Raw genomic sequence first — 21,918 nt, 5'->3', positions numbered from 1 at the left:
AGTATATTTATTTAGTTTTCCACAGTGTAGTTTATAATAATAACAAAACCCAGGTACCCTAAATTAAATATTATATGAAAGGGGTCAACAATTGGAGAATAGAACCTACTGCAGGTTTTTGTGCTTGGTTCTTGTGATGTGCTGGAGTTGGAACTCAGGGCCTAGCATTTGCTAGGCAAGCCCTTTACCACTTGATCTATGCTCTCCAACCCTTTTGTTCTTTACTTTATGTTTCAGGTAGGGTCTTTTGCTTTTTCCTTGGATCAGCCTCAGTCCATGATCCTCCTACTTCTGCCTCCTTCCTAGCTTGGATGAAGCTACCATACCTAGCTGCTACTCTAAGTTTTTAGGTGGGGGTGGACTTTGGGTTTGAAATGAAAACGCACATGCTTTATATCCGGTAATCAATTATTAAAAGGATCATTAGGTGGGTGTCAGTGATTCAGACCTCTACTTCTAGCTACCCAATAGAATAAGACCTGAAGATCTAAGCTAGTTCTAAGCTAGCCCTGGCAGGAAAGACACATCTCCAAATAACCAGCAAAAAAGCTGAGAGTAGAGCTGTGGCTCAAGTGTTAGAGCATTATTTTTGAGCAAAAAGAGCTGAGGTAGAGCACCCAGGTGTCAAATTCAAGCCCTAGTATCTACATGCATATACACATGTGTGGACACACACATATACTCACAAAGGATTTGTAAAGGTCACCAAATCCAACCACTTCCATGTTATAAGTGTAAGTTTTCAATAAGAATAATTTGGGAAAAATTTTGCTTCACAGAAAGCTACTTTCAGAGATCCTGTATTTTCTTCTTTCTTGGAAAAAAACCCTGCTTCTATAACAGGAAGAAACAGGTGACCTCCAAGGTACTTCTAGGTCTAATTTTAACTACCGGAACTTACAACCAGTCTCAAAACATAAGCTTTTCTAACTCTAATTCCTGAGACTTGTGGATTTTTTTTGAAAGAGATTCTGAAAAGAACGTGCCTGGCTGGAGGAGGGGGAGGAGGATACCATGAAATAACTTCTTGAAGGAGTAATGAGAAGATGAGCCATCCCATAATAGTGTGAATAACCTCTCTCTCAAAAATAAAAGTGAGTCAAGGAAAGAAGAACTGAAAGCCAATTTTCACATCTTAATGGTTCACAGTGTCCAATGGTAGTGAACAATAGTCCAATGTTTTGCCTCCCACCCCCAATAGTGCTCTGTTGTGCAGGACAAGGTCTCTTGGATGCTGTCTTCCACATGTGGTGATGAAAGGCAATGGGGTATCTATCTTCTCCTCCCGTCTCATTCTCCATAGGAGGAGGTCATATGAAAGAACACTGTTTAGGGGGCCAAGGCAAAGGCTACAGTTTGGCTATAACTATAACAGGTGGCATAAACTGTCACTTAAAAAAGAAATGGAGAGAACTCAACAATTGAAAGCACTATGTGAAAGGGATGCCACGGCAGGCTGTCTCTCCTGCAACTGCTCTTGGTGGTGGTTGGCGTGTGTCCAAAGTCTGATTGCTCTTACTGGTGGATGGAGTAGGAGTTGGGCAAGGAAGATGGGCGAGCAGAGAGGGAGAGCTGAACTGGGAGGGGACAGATTAGGACAACATCTTTGTGACTGGCTACCCTCCTCATTTCTACATTTCAACATTGCATTTAGTTTTTTTTGTGGTGACTCCCCAGCTATGGGTATAGTGAACACCCCTATCTCCTTGGGGACAAATCATTTCCTCCCATTGGCAAATTTTCTTTCCTGTATTGTCACTTCTGGTTTGTTACTTCTTTATAGCTATCTTCTCCATTTATATTCATCCCCTCATGCATCAATCTCTGCATCACATTAGCATTTTCTTCTTGCCTATTAGGAGTTAGAGGACAGAGAAAAGTCACTTCTTTTCTTCATTTTCCTTTATCAAAGTATCTGCGTGAAATATTCTTTCCCAGTGTCCCCTTCCTTCCCCCCCCAGACAGATAAATATTACCTTAGAGTTTCGCACTGCTAATGTAAGGAGAAATTGTGAAGAGTAATCAGGGCACTAAATGAGAGTGGTAGAGCCTGTTTACTCCATTAAGGTTACTTTAGGGAAAATGCAGGATAGGAAACTAAGAGATAAGGGTTAATACCAAAAGAATAAAAGATCCATTTGACTCAGAGCAATCTTCTGTGTGCCTGGGTTCTATCAGAGACCTTTCTCCATGGGGAAATTATTACAGAGAAGGGACAGGCAAAGTGAGCCAGAGAGCATCTGAGTCAAACCACAGGATGACTCAATAGATCAGTTTTGATTTTCATAGAAGGCACTGCAAACCCAAGACTAAGTTCAACACTCAGCTCAGCTTGTCTGGGCTCACAGCTCCTCCCCAGAACTTCTTTATCGGTAGGAGGGGAGTTCCCAGAACCTGACAGAAATTACTCTGTTTTAGGAAAGAACCAAGTCAAAACTCACAACAGAGGATCAAAGACTAAGAAAGGACAACAGATAGTCAAATGCAGAAAGGAGGGGAAGACAGCAAGTCTATTTAATTCCAACTTTGACATTACTGTCAATTAGTAATCTGCTGGGGCAAGGAAGAAGAGGGGAGTGAGAGGAAGAAGGGAGGAACAGGACAGAGAAGAGAAGAAAGAAAAGACCACCTAAATGCAATTATTGAAGAATTTTGTGTCCCTCAAATTAGTTTCAAAATGCTTCCTTTTTTCCCTGCTGCTTGCTAGGCCCATGCTCTACTATTGGAGCTACATCTTCAGCCCTTTTTTGCACTAGTTATTTTTGAGGTAGGGTCTTATTTCATGCTCAGGTCAGCCTGAGCTGTGATCTCCCTACTTTTGCTTCCCGGTATCATTAAGGATGACAGGTGTGTGCCACGATGCCTAACCATAGTTTCAAAAAGATTTTTCTCCATAGTAATTATTGTCAAATGTTTACTCATCCACTTAATGACAATGAAGGGTTGGGGCTTTCAGGGAAATTCAACAGACAGTATCAGTAATGTGTTGTTCCTAACACGCACTAGTGATTACTGACTGATAGGTACTAATATGTGTAACCTGCCACAGTTATATTCAACTGACTAGCAGTCACGATGCGACAAGACCAGGTTACCAAGTCTAACTCCTGGTATAAAGGCTCACTTCTAGACACACTTTTGACATACAGGTCAGTCTGCATGTAAAGAATATTTAGGATTAGGTGTGGTGGTTTAAACGTATAATTCCAGATATTTGGAAGGTGAAGATCAGAAAGATCAAGGCTTTACACCCATCCAGGCAAAAAGTGAGAGACTATTTTTAGGCAACAAGTCAGGCATGGTGACTCACATCTGTAATTCCAGATTTGTAGGAAACTGATAGGAGGATTATGATTTGAGGCTGTCCTTAAGCAAATATGTGAGACCCTATCTGTAAAATAACATACAGCAACAAAAAAGGGCTGGGACATAGCTCAAGTGATAAAGTGTCTGTTTAGCAATGAGTTCAAATCCAGTAACCCCCTTTTCCCCCAAATATGAGACAAATAAAAGAAGTGTCTTCAGCTAGGCACCTATCCATCCTTGCAATCTCATCCAATGCCTGCCTGAGGGGCATGCTGCTTATGGGTAGAAAGGATACAGAAATGAGTTACTAGAGTTGGCAGAAATACAGCCTTCCCAGAAAGGGTTTTTGATAAAAGAAAACTTGGTTCTTTGTACATGTCAGGGTCTTGAGGAAAACAAGACTCAGCTCTGCCGCGTGTCTCTGTGGGGATACATAAGCTGGCAGGGATGGCCTTTAGAACACTGGTAAATGAGAAAATAAAAACCCAGCACCAAAGGTGGGCAGTGTCTAATCAGGACAAGCTACATCTGGCTCTACCTCACTTAGGTAGTGTGAGTTTTGTGAATTTCTACTGAAGTCTTGGCACGGTTACTCTGATTTCTCTCCCATTTAAAAGAGCTACACCATGGGGATAAGATCTTGGGCTGGCGGTTTGTTAAACGTTACATCAGGTAATGAAGTGGCCAGGAGCATCTGTCACTGTACAGGAGGTCAAATGCAGGGGGGAAATTAACACACAGGTGAAAGGCTCTCCTGAGACCCTGGGGAAAGTCAGAAAGTCAGCAAAGGGGGAAGAGAAAATAGGATGTTCAAGGCACTTTCCAAGTCCTTGTCCTATCCTTGGCAGCTTCTTAGAGTGATGAATTTCATCACCAAAAGGCAGGAATGGGGGCTTTAGGATATTAAGCATGCTGTTTAAGATATAAATGGTCTTACCTGCCTCCATCACCAGCACTTAACACACACTATTTACCTCACACAATTACATTGGATAAAGTGAAGTATACCAGGGAAGAGATTATTATTTTAACAAACTTGTTATAAAAACTCAAAGGTGCAGAGCCACAGGGCAGAAAATACCAAAATACCTGTCCCCAGCATGATCAGGGATGGGTGCAACAAGGCTCTTTGGTAGCACAGAAGTCCAGAGTAGCTCAGAGATGCCCTGGATAAGCTCATAGTCCTGTTTTCCCTTTCAGTTCTCCCTCTCATCAGCACCCATCTCCCAGGAAGATGACTGTCTCACAAGACTCTCAGCTGTATTTCCAAGATGGTGGATGTACTGTGATGCTCAGCAAGAGACCTGTACAAGCTGCCAGTACCCTGGGACTATTCATGGCCATGAAGGGCCTGGGATATAGAGAAGATGGTAAGAAGAAGGCATGTGATCTTCATCCCACAAAAAGTTTCTCAGTTTCATGATATTATTCTGATATTACAGGTATGTGTCATAGTTCAACTCAAAGTATTCTGTGACAAATACTCTTTTAACAACTTATAACTTAGAATGCTAAGACATTAATGCCAATGCAACCAATGTAAAAACAAACCACTCACAATCTTCCTGGACATGTAGAGTTGTATTTCAACAACAGCAACAGTGTCCTGTAGATCATTTTCTAATCAGCTCAGGAAAAGATTGATTTAAAAATAGCATATGCACTGTCAAGTTCCCATTAAAGTGCCTTCGAAATGTTTCAGAAAGCAAAAAGATGCTCCTTGCTATAAAAAGTATGTTTCTATAGGAGACATTTAAAAAAAAACCTGAAGGAAGCATTGCCTTCTTAAAAACATCAAATAAAACAGCACAGCAAAAAGTTCACATGAAATGCCCCTCAATGCTTCTTTTCAATAGAACTAAGCCAGAGAAAAAGGCATTTTTGAATTCTGAGCTTTTCCTGGTTACCTAGGTTGCAAAGAACACCAAAAGAGACTCACACCAGGACCTCTTAGAATGCCAGTCAAGGAAAAGTTCATAATCCCTTCAGATTTTAACTTTTGGGTGTCTGTGAGGAGGAAACCCATTTAGTATTTTGGACAAGTGTAAAAGAAGCCGGAACCAGACTTTGTCCATAAAGATATGCTACACTGTGGGTTTCACTCATCAAAGGCAGAAGGACACAGCTTTGAAGGCACTGCTATTATCTGCCTCATATTGTGGCTATATGGAGACAGCGGGTTTAATTAGAATGGAAATCAATGCACAGACATGCATACCAAGGGTATCTAGTGTGTTAGCCTGCTATTCAAAACCAACATTTGATTACTTAAAATTGACCAGATTTGAAATCTCTTCAGATCTCCTAATTATTTGTATGAGCTCACAGTTATTGCTTTCTTTTTAATGAAACATGAGAAGCTTAGAGATTAAGATACCACTTTCAAAAGCTTTCTCATCCAGATTGGACGAGACTGCATAGTCTTTATAGAACAATCATTACTTAGTTAATGAACTCAGCACACTGAACATTTTCCAGCTACCTGAAACTCTTAAGTATTATGTGAGTTTTTGGCCAATTAATTATCAATTACAACATCATAAAACATTAGCACAAAAATAGGAATAATGAAATTTAATTATACATTATTCTTCTGAGTTGCTGCAAATACTATACAAGACTGATTCTGATTAATAATTCATTCAGCAATAAAGTATTCAGAAAGATAATTATGCACTGCCACAATTCTCACACTGATTTTTATAATTACAGATTACAACAGTGTTAGCAATTTAAAAGGTTAGAGCACTGTGGTAATTTGCTATGTCATCCTGGGCCATATTAATGTCTCTCTGTGAGCACCAAAGATAATTGAAAATATAATAATGGACCAAATCAGATGGCTTGCCCATGCTCTCTTCACCTAAAACATTTCCATCAGTGAAGTCAAGTCCTTGATAATTAGCTTCTTAGGTTATTTAAGTAGCCCCACTACTCACGTTTGGTTATATCCAGTTGTAGGGAGATGATGCATAGGTGTACACACACATAGCTGTACGAACACAGCCACAACACCTATTCAACAAATACATAGCTATAACCACATTTGGCATGCAACTTATACCTGGTGTGCTTATGAATACAAACATGTCTACCTGTATAATTACCATCAGGTAATTAAACACTAAGCCAAGGGACACTAACAAAGGAAGTGGATTCTGTCTTTGGCAGCACAATTGAGTGGATATGAAGAGATATCAAGTTTATCCGATAACTGTACTCTTAGTTTGAGTTCTGCTACAATCTCGAGGATGAAGAGCCTCATCCCTCTAGGAATACTTACTCTATTCTGCTTTCGTTCCTCGAGGAGGGGGGACGTGGCTAGAAAGTGCTAGCCTCTTCCCATATTCAGTACACAAAAGAGAAATTTCACACAGGCTTAAGTCTAAGTGAACTAAACAGACAGTTCCACAAATATAAAGATCATTTTCTTCTCTGCTCTTTCTTCTTGATATTTTTAGAAGAGATTTATAAGACATCTTGGCTTTACTCTCCTGAATGCCTTAAGTATCTAACTTTATGTTCCACTACACATGCAGAAACAGATGGAAAATTTACTGGGACTAAAAATCTTAGGCATTATTTAAATGAACTCCTTGCAGAGCCTTTTGTGTGTTGGGACCAGGGGCTCCTACTTTTGGTATGTCAGGGTCTAGATTCAATATTTCATCACAGCTGTCTGTCCTTCCAACTCCCAGAGCCCCAGAAGGAAGACAGAGGAAGATATTGAAGCAGCAGTTTTGTGCTAGTGACAGAAGGGACTTGTAGATAACCAGACAGAATCTGCTCATTGAAAAATTGTGAAAAGTTGAGCTCAAGAATATAAACTATCAAAAAGCAGGAAGCATTCAGTAACTGCTACAGAACAGAAATTGGGTGTGTCTGATTCCTCATCTATATTGTCGTAGAGAAAACACGGGAGGAAATGAAGACAAGTTAGGACTTAAATTTAAACCCACTTCTTATATTTCATTCCTACATTTTGACTGGGGTGGGCAGAGGATGAATCATTTTCAGAAAAGCTGGGTGCGGGTGGCTCAAGCTTATAATCCTAGCTAATTAGGAGGCTACGGTCTAAGGATTGAGGTTTGCAGCCAGCCTGGGCTGGGCAGGAAAGTCCATGAGATTATAATCTCTAACCACCACCAAAACACTGGAAGTGGTGCTGTGGCTCAAGTGGTAGATTGCTTGCCTTGAACCAAAAAGCAAATGACAGGAAGAGAGGGAGAGAGAGGGAGAGGGAGAAAGGAAGGGGGGGGAGAGAGAGGGAAAGGGAGAAAGGAAAAGGGAGAGGAAGGGAGAGGGAAAAGGAGAGGGATAGGAAGGGAAAGGGAGAGGAAGGAAGAGGGGGAGAAGGAGAGGGAGGGAGAGGGAGGGAAAGAGAGAAGGGAGAGGGGAAGAGGGGGAGAGAACAGAGGGGGAGGAAGGAAGAGGGAGAGGCAAAGAGAGGATGAGGGAGAGGAGAGGGAGAGAAAGAGAGGGAGGGAGACAGAAAAAACATGCTCCTCATGTATTTCTTCAAGTAAAAACAAAAATGTGTTTCCTTTAAGTTATGAGTTCAATTACAAAACAGGGCATGGGTTCTAAAGGTGCCTATTCAGCTTTCTTCATTTGTTGAGGGCTGGCCTAACACCATATTGTATGATGCCACACTAAATATGTATTCCTTGGTCCTTTTTCAGTTCAAAGCTCTGTCCATAGTAGGGTTGTAAAACCATGTTTAACACTCCCGAAAATGTTTTGCTGGATTCAGAAGGTGACCCCCTAACATATTTCTTTTTAACTGTATCTTTTCTTTTTTGTTACTGGGGATAAAGCCCAGGACATGGCACTTGTTGGCAAGTGCTTTGCCACTGAGCTACATATGAGCCCTAGCAGATATTTTTGTTCCCTGGCTCAAGTCCACATGCAAGGTCAAATGGGATAAAAAGGGAAAGAAGATTTTGGTGTCACATTTATAAGATCATGAATGGTTTTGTAGTTTGACTTATTTTTGTGGTGCTGCTTGAATTGCTTGTTCAGCTGGCATTCTACCACTTGAGTCATGCCTCCAATTTGTTTTTTACTGGTTATTTTTGGAACTGGACTCTCTTGGACTTTTTTTTTTTACCTGGGCTGGGCTCAAAGAACAATCTTCCAGATTCCAGTTTTATGAATAGCTAGGATTATAGTCATGATCCATTGGTGCCCCACTGAATTTTTCTAATATTTTATTATGGCCATGCTTGCCTCAAACCATGATCTTTCCAATCTCAGCTTCCAAAGCAGCTAGAATTATAGGTGTGAGCTAACAGTGCCTGACTTCCATAATCTAAATTTTCTGGACTGTTGACATGATACTACAAGGGTAAAATTCCGTACCACAACACCTTGATTTGTGAATAAAATTAAAAGTATTTCATCAAATGACTTTTAGCCTACAAGTATAAGGTATGTATAAAGCATAAATGGATTAATATACTGGAATTCCATCTCTCTAAGACATCTCATCATATAGTTAGAACAGTGCTGGAGGAATTACAATATCAAACTTTTATAGTAATAAAAACAGCTTGGTATTGGCACTGGAACATGCCTGAAGACCAATGGAACATAATTGAAGACCCAGAAATGAACCCACAGAACTATGCCTACTTAATCTTTGATAAAGGAGCTAAAAAAATAGGATGGAAGAAAGATAGCTTCTTTAACAAATGGTGCTGGCAAAACTGGTTCAACACCTGCAACAAACTAAAACTAGATCCTTATATATCATCCTGCACCAAAATCAATTCCAAATGATTCAAAGACCTTGAAATTAAAACACATACCCTGAAAACACTAAAAGAAGGAGTAGGAGAAACACTTGGGCTTCTTGGCACAGGACGGAACTTCCTTAACAAAGACACAGAAATGCTACAAATAAAGGAAAGGATGGACAAATGGGACTGCATCAAACTGCAGAGCTTCCGCAGGGCAAAGGACATAGCTCCCAAGATAAACAGAAAGCCCACAGATTGGGAAAAGATCTTTAGCAGCCATACAATGGACAAAGGCCTCATGTCTAAAATGTATGGAGAACTAAAAAAATTAAATTCCTCCAAAACAAAATCACAGAGAACCAACAGCCCCCTCAACAAGTGGGCTAAAGACTTAAAAAGAGACTTCTCTGATGAGGAAATGAGAATGGCCAAGAGACATGAAAAAGTGTTCTATATCACTGGCCATAAAAGAAATGCAAATCAAAACAACATTGAGATTCCATCTCACCCCAGTAAGAATGTCCTATATCAAGAAAACTAACAATAATAAATGTTGGAGGGGATGTGGCCAAAAGGGAACCCTACTTCATTGTTGGTGGGAATGTAAACTGGTTCAGCTACTCCTGCAAGAGTATGGACATTCCTCAGAAGGCTAAACATAGAGCTCCCCTATGACCCAGCAGCCCCACTTTTGGGCATCTACCCAAAAGACCACAAACAAGAACACACTAAAGCCACCAGCACGACAATGTTCATCGCAGCACAATTTGTCATAGCTAAAATATGGAACCAACCTAGATGCCCCTCAGTAGATGAATGGATCAGGAAAATGTAGTATATATGCACAATGGAATTTTATGCCTCTATCAGAAAGAATGACATTGCCCCATTTGTAAGGAAATGGAAGGACTTGGAAAAAATTATACTAAGTGAAGTGAGCCAGACCCAAAGAAACATGGACTCTATGGTCTCTCTCATAGGAAATAATTAGCACAGGTTTAGGCTAGTCACAGCAGAGGTTCACACGAGCCCTTATGAATGCATAAGATGATGCTAAGTAAAATGAACTCCATGTTATGGAAACGACTGTTATATCACTGTTGTAATTACTGTCAACATGCCATGTGAAACTGTAGCTTCTATTGGTGATGATCCTTTTGTATCCCCTTCCTGTGGTTGTACCCGCACTATCACTGTATCTTATCTGAGTACATTGGAAACTGTATATACTGGTATTAGAACTAGGGAAGTGAAAGGGAATATCAAAATCAAGAGACAAAGGATAAAAAGACAAATGACTCCAAAAACAATACTTGCAAAACCATTTGGTGTAAAGCAACTGAACAACTCATGGGGGGAGTGGGAAAGGGGGAGTGGGAGGGGGGAATGAGGGAGGAGGTAACAAACAGTACAAGAAATGTACCCAAGGCCTAACATATGATACTTTAACCTCTCTGTACATCACTTTGACAATGAATAAGAAAAAAATTAAATTAAATTTTAAAAAAGACAAACATGACAAAAAGAAAACAACAGCAATTAAGAAAAATTATTTTGCTTCTGTTTCTTGGAGTTGATTTTGAAAAATACTATTTTATATAATTAGAGGCATTGTTCCTCCCCTAAGAGTATCCTCCTTTGTTGTACCCCATGTGGTTACTGTATATGATTTTGGTACACTGGATGTTGAATATATGCTTACCTGAACTAGGGAAGGGAAAGAAAAATAAGGGAGGTGTAACAAATAGGACAAGAAATGTGCTCACTACCTTATTATGTAACTGTACCCCCTCTGTACATCACCTTGTCAATAAAATTTAATTTAAAAAATCAATGAAAAAAAAGAGTATCCTCCTTTGAACTCACTGTGTAATATATCATGTCCTGGTGTATTTTAGATCTAGCATCCACATATGAGAAAAAACATGTGCCTTTTGTGTCTGGGCTTGACTTACCTCAGTTAACTTGATCTGTTCTAGGTTCATCTATTTCCCTGCAAATGACACAATATTATTCTTTCTAATGGCTGTCTAAATTCCCCTGGATCTACATACCACATTTATTAGATCCACTCACCTATTGTAGGGCATCTGGCCTATTTCCATAACTTGACTATCGTGAATAGTGCAGCAATGGACATGGATGTGCAAGTGTCTTTACGGTAGCCTGACTGGTGATGCTCTGGGTAGATGCCCCACGAGTAGTTTGGATGAGTCATAGTGGAGATCTATGTTTAGTTTTTTGAAGATCTTCTAGATGGCTGTCCAGAGTGGTTGTACTAATTTACGTTCCCACCAACAGAAAGCATTGACTTTCAAAGCTGTTTAAGTAGCTAAATGTTGTTGGTTTCTCTTCCTTTCATTTCCTCACACTCACGGAGCACCTACAGCAAGCCACACACAGTGGAAACCAGTGACAACACAGTAATTATTTCATTAAATTAGGAAAACAACTTCAATGGTGATGAGAGCTATGGGATTAATTATACCTTGGGGGTGATGTGGATGCATAACCCAAAGGGAAGCCACATACCACACCCTGCAACAGTTACTCATTTGGAAACTTGCTGACTCGTCAATAGTACACAAAACCCATGCCCAGTGAGAAATGAGGGCTGCTAGATCTTTGGACCGAATGTGAAAGATGGGGAGACTCTTCCAGTCCTGGAGCTTGAACTCAGGACTTGGGTGCTGTCCCAGAGCTTCTTTTGCTCAAGGCTAGTACTTTACCACTTGAACCATAGTTTCACTTCTAGATTTTTGGGTAGATTATCTGAGATAAGTGTCTCAAAGTCATCAATTGCCTGGACTGTTTGAACCAGATCCTCAGATCTCAGCCCTCTGAGTAGCTAGGATTACTGGCATGAGTCATGGATACCAGGCTATCGTGATGACCACGTTGTCACAATGTACATGGCCATGACCTAGAAAGCCACAAACACTAGTTTTTTAGAAATTCCAAATCATAATGGAGGCTAGCAAAAGAGCTTCTGTCTCTGTGTTTGTGTAGTGCCAGTACTGGGGTTTGAACTCAGGGCCTGAGCACTGTCTCTTAGCTTTTTCATTGTGATCTAACATTTGAGCTAGAGGAGATAAGAGCTCAGGCTGGCTTTGAACTGTGATCCTCAGACCTCAGCCTCCTAAGTATCTAGGATTATAGGTATGAGCTACTAGCCAACTTTGATTTCTTTAACTTTTCCAAAACATTTTTTTACTTCAGCTTCTCTTTAACCTCCATGGCGGTCAGTAGATTAGGCTCTTGCATTCCAGCAGATGAGGTGACATTATTGGTGGATACTTCTTCCTGGTAAACTTTACCAGTTGGTTGCTGAAACTGGCTTAAAACATTTTTCTATATCAACACTAACATTCTTCAAAATTCTTATTAACCCTTGTCATGGAGTTATCTGTATCTTTCCTCTCTCTAAAAGCAATGTGGAAGCCTAGACCTCCAGTAACTCTGGATGTGACATTATTTGGACATAGGGTTATTGCATGTATGTTTAGTCATACGAGGTCATACTAGAGGAGAGTGCCTCCCCATCCAATATGTTTGTAAAACAAACCTCATATGGAGACCGAGACACAGGGAGAACATCATATGAAGTGGAGATACAGAGTGAGGCAGCTATATTCCAGGATACTTTGTGAAGACAACCTCTTTAACAAACAGTGGTGGGAAAACTGGATATCCACAAGTGGAAAACTGAAAGCAGCTGCCTATCACTCTACAAAAATCAACTCAAAATGGGTCAAAGGCCTTAATGTAAGATATGAAACTCTGAAACTCCTAGAGGAAAACATGGAGGAAACAGCTCAAGATACAGGAGGGGCAATAATTCTGCATAGGACTCCAATAGATCAGGAAAAAAAAAAGCGATAACTGGCAAATGGGACTATGTCAAATTAAAAAACTTCTGTAAACCAACAAGTAAGTACCTTCTGCAGAGCAAACGAAATCACAGGGTGGTAAGGCTGCATATAGAATGGCAAAAATCTTTGCCAACTTTTCATTTAACAGGATTAATATCCAGCATATATAAAGAACTCATAATTGTAAGACTAAATGAACAAGTAATCAAATGAGCAAATGAACTGAACAGATACCTTTCAAAAGAAGTCCAAATGCCAATCAACATGTGAAAGTATTGAACACCTTTAGTCAGGGAAATGCAAATCTTAACTACTCTAAGATTTCATTTTCACCCCAATCAGAATGACTATCACTAAGAAAAAAATGCTGGAAAGGATACAGGAGAGAAGAGAACTTTCATATACCTTGTTGGGAATTCAGATTAGTCCATCCATTATGGAAATCAGTGCTGAGGTTCCTCAACAACTAGAAATAAAACAACCAGTGATCCTGCTATACCTATGCTGGGTATAGATGGCCAGGAATCACAGTCAGCAAACAATAGATATACTTGCACACCTGTTCACTGTGGCAATATTCACTATAGCCAAGTTATGGAATCAGCCAAAGTGAACATCAATAGATGAATGGATAAAGGCAATAGCCCTGCAATCAACAATCTCTCTCCATGTATCCATGCTGTATATGTTGTCATCCCTTTAGCCACTCAGTAGTCATCCTGGTTATCAGGTAGGCTATTGTCATCTGCAGTGCTGGGGTTCACAAAGCCCTTATTTCTCTTACTAATGGCTCCAGAGTCCAAGTGCAGTAATGTTGGCTACTTGGTTATACCACAGAGGAGCTGCAAAATGCTTATGTTTAGTGAGAACTGCCAAGTTCTTGAATTAATTTCATAGGCTCCATGCTAAGAATGTCTCTTCTGTTGATGAAATTATGACGGGAAAATAATCATGTTAGTTTTGCTGTCATACCTTAAATGGCAAACGTTACAGTCACAGTGTGTGATAAATGCTTCATTAAGATGGAAAGGGACTGCTGCATTTTACAGTTGGAGGCATTCCCTGGGTAACCTGAATTATGACACCCAAGGATAAAGGGGAGACTGCTTTAGGCTGAATAATTCTGATAATGCCAAGCTGTCCTCCTTTGAGATTGTACCAATCTATACTCCTGATGGCAATGTTTAAGGGCTTTTCAAAAATCCATATTCTTGCTATTAGATTATATTATCAAACTTCTAAAATTTCTGCCTATTTAAGTGGAGAATAGTATCTCATAGTTTTAATTTGTATTCATTTGTTACGTAACAAATGAAGCTAGATAAAAACTGTATCTTTACAAGTGGTTATTTATATTTTATCCTCTGTAAATTACCTGTTAATAATCTCATCTTTTTTATTGCATTGTTAGTCTTTTCTTTAGTTCCTTGTAAAAGCTCTTTGGCAAATCAGATCTTTTTTTTTTCTTTCTGTCAGTGTGGGGCTTGAACTCAGAGCCTGGGTGCTGTCCCTGAGCTCTTTCCCTCAAGGATAGTGCTCTACTACCTTGAACCATAGCTCCACATCTGGTTTTCTGGTGGTTAATTGGAGATAGGAGTCTCATGGCCTTTCCTGCTGGGGAATCCTCAGATCTCAGGTTCTTGAGTAGCTAGGATTATAGGCATGAGCTACTAGTGCCTGGCTCAGATCTTTTTATATACAAGTAGCAAGAATATTTTTTCCTACTTTGTTGTTCCTTGTCTTTCTTTATGGTAGCATCCCCTCTTCAGAGATCTTCAGTTTTTCTTGAAGTTTTTGACTTTTATGTGACTAAATTAATTTTATGACCTTCCTATTATGAATTCCACATTGTGAAAAGTCTCCCTGAATATAGATATTAACAATTTGTCTAGGGATTCTTTGGGGTTTGAACTCAGAACCTTATACTTCCTAGGCAAACACTTTACCATTAAGGCACAACTCTAGCCCTTGTTCTTTTTTTAATATGGAGTTTTACTTCCTACCACAATGCATGCCTAGACCACAATCTACCTATGTTAGGTTTTCTGTCATAGTTGGGACGATAGGCATGTACTACACCATGTCAGCTTCTTTCACTGAAATGGAGTTTCATGATTTTATTTTCCTAGGGCTTGCCTAGAACTATGATCCTCTTGGATGGTAAGTTTGTACCACCATTGCACCTAGCTATTGTTTAAGAAGAAGCCTTGCAAACCTTTCTGCCTGGGCTAGCTTTGAACTGTGATCTTCTTAGTCTCTGCCTTCCAAGTAGCTAGAATTACAAGCATGAGACACCTGATACCTGCCAAGATTAATTTTTTGGAACTAAGATTTTGGTTGGCTTAGAATTTATTGTGGCATAAACCTTAGCTACCAAACTTTCTGCCTTATAGCTATTAAGTTGTACCAACAAGTACAATTTACTGAACAATTCAGTTTTATTGCACTGATATGAGATGCATCTTTTTATTGTTCATTTGTTGTTTTTTTTTGACCAGTCCTGGGGCTTGAACTCAGGGCCTGAGCACTGTCCCTGGCTTCTTTTTGCTCAAGGTTAGCAGTCTACCATTAAGCCACAGCGCCACTTCTGGCTTTTTCTATATGTGTGGTGCTGAGGAATCAAATCCAGGGCTTCATGTATATGAGGAAAGCACTCTACCACTAGGCCATATTCCCAGACCTTGAGAAGCATCCTTTATGTAAACTAAAATTTCAAATATAATTAATATTTTTTCTGGATTCTATATTGTACTATTGACTTGTCTATTATTCTCTAACTTCTAATATATATGTATTTATTAATACATTTTAACATGTAGATCACAATTTCTCCCTTTTTTTGTGCTTGTACTGGGGTTTGAACTTTGGGCCTCATGCTCTTGTCTTTTTCTGTGACAGCTGATACTCCATCACTTGAGCCAGGCCTCCACTTTTGGCTTCTTGCTGGTTAGTTGGAGATAAAAGTATTGAGCGTTTGTCTACCAAAGCTTGCTTTGAGCCTCAATTCTCAGGTCTCAGTCTCACAAGCAGGTATAGCACCCAGTTGGTTTCACATTGTCTTTTAGCATTTTTTATTTATTTAATTTTGTGGGACTGGGGATTGAGTTTAGGGCTTTTTCCTTAGTAGGCAAAACTCTAGTATGTGAATCACTTTTGAGTGTTCTTTTTTTTTTTCCTGGGGAATATTCCAGGTGTAAACTACAAAATTATTTAGTTTTCCATGTTTAAATTCATAAAATTGCATTGCCTCTTTCCTGCAACTTTTCTTAGGTGTATCAGTTTTTTTTAACTTTTTGCGTTACATGCATTCTTCATTTGTTTCTATTACTTATATTTTCTAAGTTAAGCATTTGAGCCATTACTTACTTCTCTATTGCTACTCTTTAGATGTATCTTCTGGGTTCTAATAAGATGACACTTAAATCTTGTAGGTTTTACATAGTAGATGGTTTCATGTATATAAACTATAATACATTAGTCATTTAAAAAACTTAATGGGAAAGACCACTAAAACTACACACAAGTAAACCTGTAAAGCAAAGAATAATTTTTCACTAACATTCAGGAGGGCATACTGATTATATGTGTCAGACATTGCATGTATAGGTAACCATGAAAATAAAGACATATACAAGAAGTTCCTGTATTTCCATTGTTAACAGAAACCCTCACATAAACACACAATTATATAATACCACTGTAATAGCAGAGAAGCATAAAGACATAGTATATAGGGCTGGGTATAGCAGACTACACCTGTGATCCAAACTGCTCATGAGGTGGAGATAGAAGGGTTGAGGTTTGATGCTAGCCTGGGAAAAAGTTAGCAACAACTTATCTTAAAAATAAGTTATGATCTGAGGATCCTGGGAAGGAAAGCCTGTGAGAATCTTATCTCTAATTAGTCACAGAAAAAGCCAGAAGTGAAGCTGTGAATCAAGTGGTAGAGCACTAGCCTTCCACAAAAAGAAGCTCAGGAATAGCACCCAGCCAGAGTTCAAACCGTAGGACTGGAAAAAATTATTTTAAAAATATATAGTTTGATACTATAATCCAAGGTACTCATGAGACAGAGGTAGGAGGACCACAATCAGAGTCTAGCCCAGGCAAAAGTGTAAAAACATGTCTGAAAAACAATCTAAAAGCAAAATAATCAGAGTATGACTTAAAGGGCAGAGTTCTTGCCTAGAAAGTGCAAGGCTTTGAGTTTAATCCTAGGGCCACAAGTAAACAACCAAAGGCATAAACTTTGACATTAGAAATAATTTCCTTCCTTTTCCTCAAAATCCACACAACAGACACATGCATATAAATATATACATATATGGGTATGAAATCTTTAATAATCCATTTAGTCAATACTAAGTTACACTTCCAGTTTTAACTTAAAAGCATATCCTAGTTTTTGTTTGGAATATGGGACATAGAGGTCAGAAAAAACACAGGAAGGCGTGTTAGGTAGCTGTTGTGACCGTCCAGGTAAATAATACTCTAGACTGGAGAGGGAAGATAAGATGCAACTGGGCTAGAGTTGGCATATTATCTGAAAGGTCGTGTTGGTGGGATTTGCCAATGGATTACATAAGGAGAGTGGAAGATTGAGACCTGTTAAGAAGGGCTTTAATTTAATTTCAGCTTGGGAAATTATAGAAATGGGGCTGTGATTTACTGAGAGAAAAAGTCCAAGGAGGACGTTGTTGTTCCTGACAGCTCATCCATTCACTCATCTCTCCCATCTTTGGAAGAGATAATTGGGTCATGTTCAGGCTTACTGATCTTGCTCTCGTCACAGCTCCATGCTCTCCTTTGTGCTATTTCCACACCTGAAGTGTCCTTCACACTCTCCTCTGTCTTGAAAACACTTGCTCATCCTTCAGGAATAATCTCAAATGTCAGCTCCTCTGGTTACCTTTCCAACTCCTGCTGACAGTCAGGGATTCGTGCTGGAGCTTCTCCCAGCAATCCAGCCACATCAGAGCCATAGAATTGCTTATCATCTGTCTCTGCCATACATGGCAAGTTCTGCAGGTCACAAATTTATTTTTCTCTTTCTTTTCCTGTAGCATGATGTCTGAAATAAAGATGGCTACTTCATAAGTATTTTCATTCATTCAACCAGTACTGCTTCTCTACCATATATAGTATCTGATGTCATACATTGCTCTAGGGACCTGAGGAGACAGCAATGAACAAAGCAAAGCTGTGATTCTCAGGGAGCTTGCATTCTGTCAGGAGGAAAACTGATGCACAGCCACCCAATTAGAGCTATAATAAAACGTGCTATAGATAAAAACATAAGGCTGGGCAAGGGAACTGAGGAAGGTGGGTGGTGAGGTCCTGTCTTAGCTATTTTGGTCAGGGAAGGTCTTATTTAAGCAGCTTCTAAATGAAGTAAGGGAGTAATCTATGCAGATTTCTGGAAGCAAAGCTTTCTGTCAAAATAAACAGCTGCCTCAACATCCCTAGAGGAGGAAAGGGCTTAACACCATGGTGACTCAAAGGCCATAACACCTGGGGGTCACGGCCAATGAAGGGCCAGCAGTTCAGAGTGACAGTTGGGCTTTACTATTAGGGCTATGGTTAGAAGCTATAGCAGGAAGGCAATAGGACCGAATTTACATTAAAAATTAGTATGTAATTCCATGTGGAAAATAGGCTGAAGTGGGTCAGGCTAGAAGCAGAGACCCATGTCAGGAGAACTTGTGGCAGTGTTAGTGGACAATGGTGGTAACAGATTAGAATAGGAAGGAAGCAGAGATAATGAAGTGGTTGGATTTGACATCTATTTGGAAGACAGTACTAATGGTATTTGGTAATGGGTTACACATGGGAAGTAAGAGAGTGAAAGGAGTTAAGAATGCCTCCAAAGGTTTTAGCTTAAATGACCAGATGAGTGGGAAACCTGGGGGAATGATCTGGTAGGGGAATAAATGGAGAATAAGTGTGGGCTTTGGATGTGCTAAGTGTGAAGGGCCTGTTAGACAGCCCCATGAAGGAAACATAAAGCAACTGAACACAGAGCCTGAGATTCATGGCTGAGTTGATGATTCTAGAGACATAAATTCGAGAGCCATTAGTGTGGAGATGGTATTTTAAAATATGAGACTGGATGAGGTCACCCAGGGAGTAAGTTCATGTGGCAAATAAATGATTAAGCAAGTTTATATGCAGGAAGAGGGATGTTAACAAAGTTGATATAATCTGAGCATACACAGATTGGACAACATACAATACATACAAGGAAGAAAATACAGTTCTGTGCATTTTCTTCCTATCTAAATGGCCAAGTCAATTTTTTCCCCTTAAAAATCTTTACTCAAAAGAGCCTATATCCCACATTATTCAGAACAAAACAAACCAATAGGTCTCTCTGGCACATTTCCTACTGCTCTGCATGTATACAAGGTGTGTCCTTATTCTAGGTAACTCAGCCTCTCTCTGGGTGACCAGCTTTATGAGCATGTGGCATAAACTGGAGCCCACCAGAGTGAGTTCTTCTGGAAAGGAACAAAAAGAACAAATGTATACAATGTGTTTCAACTTAAGAAAGGGGGAGGACCTCACAAATTCAACATCTGTAGTCGTTCTTCATGTACAGCTCATCGTCTGTACTGAAGAAAGAGGCAGGCCTCCTTCCATGAATACAATAAAATGATCTCTCCCACAACCCCAGGTTACACAGTATTTGAGACAGTTGAGTTTCTCAGAAGTCAAAAGCAGGCCAGTAGGTCTGTCAAGTTCTTTAGGTTATTACAAATATTGTATTACCAACACCAATAGCTTTGCAGGCCCATAGGAACAGAACCACATTAGAAAACACTAAAAGGGAGTGATGTAAGTATGTGCAAAGCCTTTCTTCCACATACTTTGAGGTTAATATTTCTTTCCAAGTACATAGAGTTGTGTCTGCTTCTTATTTTTCTTTAAAAGCATAGGATATTTAAATTGGCATATGTTAGTGGCTCCTTGCCTCTTTTGACATTTTTTACCTCCATTCTTTCCCACAGTATTCCAGGCTTTTCTTCTCCAAATAGAAACAGTACTTTGCTCATTTCTGCTTGCCTGTGATCACACATATTTCTCCATCTCTTTGTGTAGTCCTCAAACAGGCAAAGAAGATCCCAAAATAAAGATTTATTAGCCTGAGTTTCCCCAAGTATTCTATCCATATCTCAAAGACCTAAAGCTCTGATCTATAATGAATGTTAGCTGCCAGTGAGAGCCTGGGTGTGATGAAACAGCCCAAGTAAAACACACTTAAAGAGCAACCTTGCAAGTAACTTTGGTTTTTTTTTTTTTTTTTGGCCAGTCGTGGGCCTTGGACTCAGAGGGCCTGAGCACTGTCCCTGGCTTCTTCCCACTCAAGGCTAGCACTCTGCCACTTGAGCCACAGCGCCGCTTCTGGCCGTTTTCTGTATATGTGGTGCTGGGGAATCGAACCTAGGGCCTTGTGTATCCGAGGCAGGCACTCTTGCCACTAGGCTATATCCCCAGCCCCTGCAAGTAACTTTGGAAATATGGAAAATTTCAGTTATGTAGCTTGGAAGCACTTTAGTGCTTGCTGGGTCACCAATACAAACAAGCTTCTGCAGTTTTGATACCATACCATTGTAGGCTGTTGGGGTTTTCGCATGCCACTCAGCACATTCAATACCTTTCCCAGCAGCAGGAATGCCTGCATCCACATCTAAAGGATAAAATAGAAATCATCCAAGAAAAAGGGCAGAGGAAGAATCATCTAGTATTTGTGGGTTTCTAATTACTCTCTCCCTCCTAAAGCTGGTGCAGGTAGGTAAATATGGTATATCTCCTGTTCAGTAGGAAGATACAGTAGCTGTTTTCACATTTCTAAGGAGCTATGTGGAATAATAGGACTTGTTGGGTTGTCTAATGGGTGATATCTATATAAGGAAGGTTCTGTGGTAGAAGGCTGCAGGAGAGTAGATTCAAAGGACTCTACCACCTGTTTCTTCCACTGACCTACAGAAATACCTTCATGAAGAAGTCTGAGTTTTTGGACACTCAAAACTGAACTGAAGCCAAGCACTGGTGGATCACGATTGCAAATCCTAGCTACTCAGGAGGCTGAGATCCAAGGATAAGCAGTTCAAAGCCAACCTAGGCAGGAGAGTCCATGAGACTCTTATCTCCAATTAAGCACTGAAAAAGCCAGAAGTGGAGCTATGGCTCAAGTGGTAGAATGTGGTTAGCCTTGAGCAAAAGAAGCTCAGGGACAGTGCCCCAGAGTTTAGTCTCCAGGATACACACACACACACACACATACACAAAACAAACAAAAAAAACAAACAAAAAAACCCCCACAAAACTGAACAGAGGTATGGGAATTTCCCCATTTAGGCCTATACTTTATCATAAATATGACTATTAATGGGAATCAAGAGAATGTAATCAAGGTAACTAAGAATATTAATTATAATGTGAAAATATGATCCTAGCCACCAGAAGGTATGGTAGCATCAACCTTGACCCTACCATGCCAAGAAAAGTGCTTACATCTTACATTTTTATGCCTTGGTAGTGACCTTTTGGGGATGCAGGACTACTTTAAACACTGGCAGGGATCTCAGCAGATATAAAGGACAAAAAACACAAACCAAAAAATGTGGACAAGAATTCTACAGTGGATCAAAGCCATCTTAAGATACAGAGACACAGTGGAGAGAAGAGACTCATGACATGCCCTTCCGTGGCACTCTCCATGCTGGGAGTGCTCTGGGAGTGGGAGGAGTAAGGGACACCAGGAGGCTGAAAAGCTCTTCTGTATTACCTGCTACACTGATGCCACAAATTACAGACATCACCTTGCTGGTGGGAATGTGCACAAGAGAAAGGCCTTCTAGGAAATGTAGTTTTATTTATTTATTTTTTTCTCAAATTTTTATTATCAAACTGATGTACAGAGAGGTTACAGTTTCATACGTTGGGCATTGGATACATTTCTTGTACTGTTTGTTACCTTGTCCCTCATGCCCCCCTCC

General features: G+C 39.9%; 1 protein-coding gene across 5 annotated transcripts in view; it reads right to left on the bottom strand.

The window, feature by feature from the left end:
* Positions 1-21,918, bottom strand: part of Bach2 (BTB domain and CNC homolog 2) — a 338,421-nt gene that overhangs the window by 82,451 nt on the left and 234,052 nt on the right. Inside the window, exon 1 of one of the 5 annotated variants that reach the window (XM_048353830.1) lies at positions 4,126-4,131. The exons of the other annotated variants lie outside the window; for them this stretch is intronic. The gene's annotated coding sequence lies outside the window, so the exon portion shown is untranslated. Of the gene's footprint in view, positions 1-4,125; positions 4,132-21,918 lie in introns of those variants that run through there. 5 annotated transcript variants of the gene reach the window in all.

The sequence above is a fragment of the Perognathus longimembris genome, chromosome 9 (genome assembly GCF_023159225.1).
Source record: "Perognathus longimembris pacificus isolate PPM17 chromosome 9, ASM2315922v1, whole genome shotgun sequence".
Lineage (NCBI taxonomy): Eukaryota > Metazoa > Chordata > Mammalia > Rodentia > Heteromyidae > Perognathus > Perognathus longimembris.
This window is presented reverse-complemented; position numbering and strand designations above follow the sequence as displayed.